This window comes from Apteryx mantelli, chromosome 20 (assembly GCF_036417845.1).
Source record: "Apteryx mantelli isolate bAptMan1 chromosome 20, bAptMan1.hap1, whole genome shotgun sequence".
Taxonomy (NCBI): domain Eukaryota; kingdom Metazoa; phylum Chordata; class Aves; order Apterygiformes; family Apterygidae; genus Apteryx; species Apteryx mantelli.
Genome location: NC_089997.1, coordinates 8,873,396 through 8,883,445, shown reverse-complemented (window position 1 = coordinate 8,883,445; position 10,050 = coordinate 8,873,396).

Genomic DNA, 10,050 nt, shown 5'->3' with positions numbered 1-10,050 from the left:
TGCCTGAGAACCTGACAGGCCACCAACAGGCACAGGGCTAGGATGTTGGTTTTGTGGTCACTCTTGTCTCTGGTGAGTGCCACTTGCTCTGTACAGAGTGAGGAGTGGCATGGAGAGCCCTGGGCCATGAGTGGTTTTGGGCCTCTGGACTCTGTGCGAGACACAGAAATATCTTTTTTAGTGGTGGAGGCCTGATAATACCAGAGATATTTAGAAAATGTCAATAAAAAATGAAAGAAGAGAGAAATTAAGAAAATGATCTAAAGCGGAGAAATGTTTTGTTACACTTTCCAGCTTTTAAATATTTATGTTCTTATTGTCTTTCTTGGCTTTGTTGTCTTTTTTCTTAATATCCTGGTCTTTTTTTTTTTTTTTTTTTTGAAAAGGAAAGCAATTTCCAGAACTGGGGTGAAATGCAATGACAGAGTCACCGACAGCTGGTGCCATTGTAGGTGTCCTGGTCCCCTCTGCCCAGCCTCCATCTGCAGCTCCAAGGGGCTCTGGTCTCCCGCAGGTCCCCTGTGAGAGCTGCCAGGCCCAGGCAGGTACCTCAGATACACCAGGACCTCCCCAAGTGCCACTGGATGCTTGTGGTGAGACGCCTGAGCTCTGCCCGAAAAGGTGAAGAACCGTTTTCAACATTTAAAGAAAAAAGGGGAGCATCTTTTCCTCAGCTGAAGTGGTAGAATGTTTTTAATAAAATGTCAACATTTTCCCATGAAAAAATAATGGAAAATTTCAGGAAGGGTATGAATCTCAGGAGAAATAGTGACCTGCCCCTGGCTTCACATTACCACTGCTCTGTCTATTATGCTGTGGATGTAATCTCACTAATCTTTCACGTATTTTCACCTGTCCTCATTAAAGTGATCATTTATAAAGTTTCCTTTATGTCAGACTATCTGGAAAACTTTCTGTAATTTTCCAGTCTTCCTCCTCCGCTTGCTCTTTATCCATCTGATACCTCTCAACTCTCCAGTTGCTGCTCTGAGCTTCAGGGAGTCTGAAGCTTGCTTCGTCTTTCAGGAGTCTGATGGTCTCCTTAGACAACTCCTTAGTTGTGTTTCTGTCTATCCATTCCTATCTATCAGTCAGAAACAGTTCAAGGAAGGTTATTCCTTGTGGAAAGTGGCCCTCACTGGAGATAGCTTGGACTTAACATACAGTTGAGGAGTGTATTTGACTTTTTATTAAACTGTATCATATTTTATTTTTGCTTGTTTGCAATTAAGAAAAATCCTCCTGTGCCTGCAGTTAGTTGTCTAAGGAAAGCAGGTGGGAATTGGTGCGTAGGAGCTGTAACATTCAGCTACAGACTCAAGTGGAAAAAGGTTAGGTTTTAACAGGAGTGAGGTAAGTCCCCAGTGGCTGATGAGAGAAATGACCCAGTTGGGGAGGCGTGGAGGAAGGTTGTCTGTAAAGGTGTCATATTGAAAATACTGCTTTTCCTGCATGTTCAGACTTCATTATGGTAGAGACCCTCTGGGTCACTATGAATTGGAGAATGTGAATATCACTTATTCTGTAAGCTGGAAAATAAAGGAAGCTTAAAAAGGAGAAATCCTTTCTTTTTCAGGTGTTCATTGAAATCTTGCTCTTGTAAATACCCCCCTGAACCCTTTCCAATTAGCCACACAAGAATTGAAGAACTGAAGAAAATTAGGGGGAGTGAGATTGCTTGTTAGGGCTTTTGGCATTTTAATGGCTCTCGAGTGTATTTGTTGCTGAGTTCATGAACCTCAGATACTGGGAGGAGATTGAACAAGCCTCTCAAGAAGTTAGAGTCAGAAGCAAATGCCAAAGTTTCTTGGAGTGTTAATGGGTCCCACTGAGGGTCGTTACTCACAAAGCCTCCCCAGAGGCTGATTACAGCACAAAGTTGGAGGCACTAATTGCAAGCAGGCAAAGGGATCGTGCAGGTGGCTCTGATGCCAAGTAAACCTGGATGAGTTTTGTCAAGCAGAATGGCCAGACACTGACACCCAGGCCCTGGACAGGGAGATCCTTTCCCTCATGCTGTGCTCAGGGCTCTTCCTGGGGCAGTGTGAATGTGGGGGTGTGCACTCCCACCCCAGGATCTCCCTACCTTTACTGATGTCTCTCTGCCCTCACTTGCTTTTCCTTGAGACACAAAGCCAGTAGCTGATCACAGACTCCCTCTGGGTGACCTGTAGCACCACAGCTCTACCCTTCAAGTGACACTTCCTTTTCCTGAAGTCACATCTGAACCCCACAAGCTACAGTTTGTGGCTGTTTCCCCTTCTCACGCTGTTTCCCACTTTCCATCATCTCTGAAACCGCCTTTCAAGCACTCACAGGCTCCTACTCTCCTGTCCTTCACCTCCACTTCAGCAGGCTAAAGAAGCCCAGGTCCCCCAACCTCTCCTCATGGGCACAGTTATTCCTCCCTACTCACAGGACTTGACACTTCTCTTGTAAATCTTCATGAGGTGTCTGTTGTCCAAATCACCCATGTTTCGCAAAGTCCTTCAGGACTGAAGTTCCTCTGTGTAAAACAAAACAAAACAAAACAAAACAAAACAAAAAACAAACACAAAACAGTACCAAGGGGGAAAGGGTAAGCAGAGGTGGGCTGATTGTATGGGAGGGGATCAGCATGGTAAAAGAGAGAAACTTAAAAGAGGGAAAAGAAATAAAAGTGGAAATGAAAAGTGAAGCAAAGGATTGATCAGGGCTGTTTTGGAGATTCCTGCCAGGAAGCCCTGCATCTCAACCATTCTGACTGGAGGAAGACAAGAAAGCTGACCTCCTTCCACTGTTATGGGGAACCCGTGTGTTTTCCGTGACTTTGACAAGAGAAGACCCAGAGGGAAAAGAGTCACAGACTCCATCAGGGTGGAAGGGACCTCAGGAGCTCTCTAGCCCCATCTCCTTGCTCACAGCAGGGTTAGCTCCGGGGTCAGACCAGGTTGCTCTGGGCTCGATCCAGTCTGGTCTTGGAAACCTCCAAGGGGGGAGACTGCACAGCCTATTTGGACAGCCAGTTCCAATACTTGACCATCTTCTTGGCAGAAAAGCTTTTCCTTATCTCCTGCATAAACATCCACCCATCATGCACTGTGGTGTAGAGCCTGGCTCCATCTTCTTGGTGACCTCCTCGTAGCCATTTGAGGGCTGCCATGAGATCCCTCCAAAGCCTGGAGTTCAGGCGCAAGTTCCCTGTTTAGCCAAGCTGGTCCCCTGACATGTCTGCTAGCTTTACTGAGTATCAGGATGGACCATTCTTGTGCTTGGTGGGTGCTGTCCTTAAAGGCCTGCTGGCTTTCCTGGGCTCTTTGGAGCTGCCTCCCATGGGATTCCCCACCAGGCCCCTGAAGAGGCCAAAGTCTCCCCTTCTGAAGTCCAGGGTCTGTACTCTGCTGCTCTCCTTCCTCATGCCCCTCAGGATCTGGGACGTCACGTATTCATGGTCACTGTAGGCAAGGCTGACACTGACTATCCCATCCCTGATCAGTTTCTCCTTGTTTGCAATTTCCACATCCAGGAAAGCATTACCATTATTGAGCAGTCTTAGCTGTGCTAAGAAGTTGTCCCTGACACCCTCCAGAAACCTCCAGGACTCCTTAAGCACTCTGCTGTTTGTCCTTCCAGTGAATGTTAGGGCCATTAAGGTCTCCCCATAAGGACCAGGGCCTGTGACCCACAGACTTCCTTTGCCTAAAGGCAGTGGTGGGATGCAGTTGTTTGGGCTCAGGTAGGAAACTTGAGAGGTCCTGAGCCATTTGCCCAGCAACCACTGTAAAAGGGCATGGTTTTCCTGCAGGTCCCATGCTGTATTTGCTAGAAACATGCGGTTGTGCTGGACACCCCAGGCATCTGACATGGCCCTGCCTATGGCCTGTTTTTAGGTCATTAAATCAAGGCTCTGCACTGAATTACATGAACTGTTTGCAATGCAGAGACGTGCATGAGTCTCAGCTTCCTAGTGAGTGGAGCTCTAGGAGCAGTAGTAGGCAACCAGTGTCATTTCAGATGGCCAAGAAAATTCCCCACCTGGCCCCAACCTCATGCTCTACAAGGAGGCAGGTCTCCTGGTTGCTCCATCAGAGCAAGCAGACCCTGGCACATGCCTTGCACCACCTCTGTCTCTTCAAATGTCACCAAGGGTTTGTGTGTGAGCAACTGACTCCCATCCTCCATCTCCACTGGTTCTAATGGGAGGTTAGATAAGGCACTCGCATGCAGACATCTCTGTTGTGCTCACTTCAGCTTTGGCAAGGGCAATCCCACCTCCTGTGTGTTTGTGGAATTCACAGGAGGGATCAGAATCCCACTCCATCCCAGGGGTTTCTAACCTGGCATGAGATGTCCAGACTGACTTATCTGAATTAACACCTGAACCATAGGTAAATGAATTCTCTTCTTGTCCCTCTCTAGGTGTCCTGCCTAGTAAAGAAGTGGGAATAGGATCTTCCGGAGTGGGACGTTTCCATCTCTCATAGATAATCATCTTCTGACGAGACAAATTGCAATGCTGGGACCAGTCTCTCTTCACTGTGTTGAGAGAGACCATCAGTGATTATTTTAGTCCACCTCAGTGAACATTTCCCAAGAGGAGGGAGTACAAAGGAGAAATGAAGTCACACCTTCAGCTAGGCCACTGTTCCCAAGTGGGGCCAGTCTACTGGGACAGAGGGAGCTCATGGCAACCGGTCAGCACTGCCGAGAGACAGCTCTGTGCAAGAGCATCTCCTCTGCAAAGAGCAGCAGGGCTCCAGGCTCTGCCTGCTCTTGCTGATGTGAGATGAGACAAGACAGAGAGAAGCGAAAGGCAGTGTGGGGTGGGAGGAGAGAGGAGAGCTCACAGAGGGAGAAATCTTCACAGCCCCTGACACAGTAAGTCTCTGGCTGTAGAGTAATACTGCTGGAGTTGCTGGAGGGGTCTTCTAAACCCATCCCATCCCATGACTGCTAGGTTCTTTAGGATGTCTCTGCTGTCTTCTTGAGTGCAGAGGAGGAGGAGGTGCTTCTAAAGCAGGCAATCGCAGCCACACCATAAGAGCTACAGGGCATCATTGCTACCTTCTTGCCAGGATGGTGGAGGGGTGTGAAGCCAGGGAGTGCACCCAGGTCTGCATGGGCTGTAATTGAGAGCAGTGTCCCTGCACCCAAGGGTGCTGTGGGCCTGGGGCAGTGACTCTTCCGCCTGTGATGGTCAGCACTCAACCTGCCCGGGGAACTCCCCTACAGCACTGTGGGGATGATCGACCCCATCAGGGCAGGTTCATTCTCCCGTTGAGAGGGTTTTGCATGGGTCAGGGCTGCTCACAGCTCCAGCTCATGCACAGGACATTTCAGAGGGAACTTTTCAAGAGGAAGGTGAAGGCAGGGATTTCCTGAAAGAGAAGCCAATTTCCTGAGATGATGCTTTAGCTTTCCTGCCACCTGGCAAGGGGAAAATGGAAATGGAGCTGTCAGCTTTGAACAAAGGACTGAAACTCCTTAACCGTTTCAGTGAGCAGTCAGTGGGTCTGCTAGGAACTTCTGAAAGTCCCTGCACCCATCCCTTAGTCTATAGACAGCACCAGCTTCCCCTTTGCTGGCCTCAGCAGGGTTTATCTGCCCTGCTCCTTAGCACCTCCAAAAATGGGAATGCCCCTGGGCAGTGCCCTGCTGCTGGGAGGTTTCTTTAGGGCAGAAGTGAGCCCACTGGGGAAGGTGTGGGCATTGCAGGGCCTGACCATGACTTGCCCAAATCCATCCTCCCACGATGTTTCTAGAGGGAGTTCCCTCTCATTCCCTGCCCAGCTCTGATGCCTGGAGCTGTCCCTGCTGGGAGCTCTTTCTCTGTCCCAACGTCTTTTCCTGGTTGGTGCTTACAGACCCCATCCCATGCTCTGTGCACTTGGTTCTGCCCTACAGAAAGCTCCCACAGGCAGGGCACTGTCCAGGGGCATCTCTGTGTTTGCAGGTCCTAAGGAGCAGGTCAGACAAACCCTCATGAGGCCGGAGAAGGTGATGCTTGTGCTGTCTGTAGGATGAGGTGGAAATGAGGGAACTTGCTGTGGTTTCTCTCAGACCTTTTGATCTCTCAAAATGATGGGGGTATTCAGCTGCAGTTAAGACACTGACCCTGTGTGTCCTGCGTGGTGTGGTCTTCATGGCAGTGAGAAGCGCCAGTCCCTTTCCAACCCGTGAGGCTGCTGACAATGCATTTCATCAGGTTGGGTAATCAGCTGACTCTCCTTTAAGGAAAGTCCACCTTTGGACCCTTGACTGTTTCTCTGAGGTGAACTGCCAACTTGGAAGCTGCTCTCCATCAGAACACAGCTTCCCTCTAGCATTTTTGTGATATGTGAGAGTCTGGTCACGTGAGTGGTCAGATACCCTGGCACACTCTTCACTCTCTCCATCTCTGGGCTGAGAGAGAAGAATTTGGAAATCTCCACTGTGGAACTGAGCAGATCTGCTCTCAGCTCAGTCCAGTTTCTTTCTTAGAGGAACTTGTGAGTGTGATTGTCCTTTAGCTGAGGGAGGTGCAAGTGCAGGACAGTGAGGGGAAAAACTTAATGACAGACCAGATCCTGCGACTCTGTACAAAGTCACAGCGAGACCTTTATTTCCCCTTGGCATGCACAAGTGCTCATGCTGAGAGCAACTGAAATGCCAAAGATTTCTACCCCGTCAGAGAATGCTCCCACAGTAAGATGGAGGCACCTAAAAACTAAATAAATATATAAACTGACCCCTCCACTGAAGATCATTTTCTGAAGAAAATGGGTTCAAAATGTTGAGCAGCCCTTTCACATAAGGAGTGGACGTAATCTGCTGCAGGATGTACACATCAGAGGTAGTCACTTCCCATTCCCACTGCAGTGCCTGGAGGAAGGGTGCGGATGGTAAATTGACATGACGACAGAGTCTATCTCATTGGAACAGAGATGTCTAGAAAGTGTGAGGTCACCCCCTGCCTTCACTTGACTGCTTCTCTCCCTTGCTAGAGTGGGCAACGGTGTGACTGGTTCAGCTACAGACACCTCTGTCCAAGAAGGCAAGGCTGGGGGAGATGAAGCCCTCACAAGGGGCTTCTCTTTCTGAGACAGCTGGCATGAGTGCTGTATTCACCTCTCATTATGGCAAATAGAGAATAGTCCCACTGGGTCACTGGACCAAGTTCCCTCTGCCGAGCTCACGGCACCAATCCCCAGGTATCCCACCGAATATCTGGCACTGTTTGACACCTCCATTTACACCCCCGGCAGAGCAGAATGGGCTCTTCTGGAAAGCACGGGCAGGGGCCCCTGCTCAGCGTGGCACACACAGCCAGCACAAACAGAGTTCAAGCAAGGATTCTGAAAGAAGGTGAAGGACAGAGGAAATGTGGGGGTACTATGAGAAATGGAATGGGTTTGGCTCAGAAAAGCCTGCTCTAACGTTTTACTGTCTTTTCCTCCTTAGACAGACCCACATGCCCAGGGGGAGCAAATGCTCAACAGCAGCTCCCCAAACGTGTTCCTCCTCCTGGCATTTGCAGACACATGGGAGATGCAGCTCTTGCACTTCTCCCTCTTCCTGGGCATCTACCTGGCTGCCCTTCTGGCCAACGGCCTCATCATCACAGCCATAGCCTGTGACCACCGCCTCCACACCCCCATGTACTTCTTCCTCCTTAATCTCTCCATCCTCGACCTTGGCACCATCTCCACCACTGTCCCCAAATCCATGGCCAATTCCCTCTGGAACACAAGGGCCATTTCCTACTCAGGATGTGCTGCCCAGGTCTTTCTGTTCCTCTTCTTGTTGACAGCAGAGTATTCTCTTCTCACTGTCATGGCCTATGACCGCTATGTTGCCATCTGCAAACCCCTGCACTATGGGAGCCTCATGGGCAGCAGAGCTTGTGTCAAAATGGCAGCAGCTGCCTGGGCCACTGGTTTTCTCTATTCTGCGCTGCACACTGGAAACACATTTTCAATACCACTCTGCCAAGGCCATGTCGTGGAGCAGTTCTTCTGTGAAATTCCCCACATCCTCAGGCTCTCCTGCTCAGGCTCCTACCTCAGGGAAGCTGGGATTCTTGTAGTTAGTGTTTGTTTAGCTTTTGGGTGTTTCGTTTTCATTGTGCTGTCCTATGTGCAGATCTTCAGTGCTGTGCTGAGGATCCCCTCTGAGCAGGGCAGGCACAAAGCCTTTTCCACGTGCCTCCCTCACCTGGCTTTGGTCTCCCTGTTTGTCAGCACTGGCATGTTTGCCCACCTGAAGCCCCCCTCCATCTCCTCCCCAGCTCTCGATCTGGTGGCGGCTGTCCTGTATATGCCTCCAGCAGTGAACCCCCTCATCTACAGCATGAGGAACAAGGAGCTCAAGGAGGCACTGAAGAAACTGATTCAGTTGCTAATATTTTAGCAGCAAGAAGCTGCCCGTCTCTAGTCACAAGTGATATCCAATCTATCTCAGGCAACTCGTGCTTTGGCTGTTCTATCTGTGACACTCATGTTTGTACACAACTGCTGGAATTCATCTCCACAGGCACAAAGTCCATCTGTCTGACCCAGAGGCCTTCTGTTCATCTGTCTACCACTGCATCAGAGCTGGCCTCCCAAGTAGCATCTCTGTAATAAAAGGGGATTTCCTCAGTACACTGCCTGAAGGCTGGGCTCTTCTTCCAGAGCTGGTGCCAAGAATGCGCTGAGGGAGTTACACCCAAAAAGGCCTTTTGCTGCACGTGAGTTCTCCATGGGCTAAGGGGGATGTGCTCATAGGGTGATGTGTTAGGAAATGAGGGCAGGATTCTGCCCTCACTTGTGGGTGCCGAGTACCCCTGGAGAGGGTGAGTGGTATCTGCCAGGGACTGTCTCACATATTACAGGGCTGGTGACAGATGCCGGTTCTTCTGGAAGGTAATATGGAGTCACCGGTGGAGCACAGGGCATCCCCAGGGTCAGCGTGTGCCTGGGATGGGCAGAGAGTGGAGACTTACAAAAGCAAGTGCAGGCACCCAAAGCAAAGGGCTAAACCAAAGAAGGCACTGAGTGAGGGCTCTGCAAGCTCAGCAGAGCCAGCAGGGACTCAGCAGGCCCAGGGAAGGGACACTCCAGAGCGGTTCTTGTCATCCACCTACAAACCATGGGCTGGGTGCAAGGACACACCTGAACCCCTCCTGAGCCATTTGAAATACCGTGTTTGCTTTGAGCATCTTCCACAGCCACAGACCCTGGGGAGGGGGGTGTCAGGTGCAATGCTGCTGGGCCAGCTGGCTCTGCCATGGCCAGCGCAGAGTCACCCCATGGCCCCACAGCCTGCTCGTGCTGCAGAGTAGCACTGACAGCCTGGGGCCCTGCGGGGAGCCAGGGAGGGGTGAAGAAACAGCTGGCCAGGCCAGCACACACACACTCCCCTGGGGAAAGGCTCTCTGGGAAGCTGGGAGCCCCGAGCAGGGCTGCTCACCCTGCCCTGAAATCCCCCACACTTCCTGTCCCCCTGTGCCCCGTCCGAGCCCTGGTGCACCAACTGCCCTTGGCTGGGGCAGTTCCAGCCCACCAAGAAGGGGAAGGGGCCTGGGAGGAGCAGTCCAGGGAGCTGGGGGGAGGTCAGCATCCCACTCTGTGGCTGGGAATGGATCTCCAGCTTGGGCAGAGGTGGGGATCATTAACAGGATGAGCACAGGATGTAACATCAATCACAATACAGTGGTAGCTTTTGGTGACCAACCTTTAGAGATATCATACCCATGATGTTCAGTAAGGCTGGTTTCCACTTTTGCTAAACAAATCCATTAACTCTTATAATAGATCATCATTCCTTCTCTTTCTTCTAAGCATTTTCTAATTTCAGACAGATGCTTGGTGTTCTGTTTGAGAAATTTGTCTAGTTGATGGAAGGTTACTCCAAGTGTTCCTGATGCATTAAACAGTGCAAAAATAGGCCATCATTTCTTCAGTCATATGAGAAGTTAACTAGTAGGTCTGCTTTGTGATTTGGGCAAAAACATATGTCACATTGCAATGGCAACTGCTGCCTTACTGTTATGGACAATATTAGGCTCGCCGGCCACCATAACAGGGTCCAACCCTAGGTTCCCACTGAGGC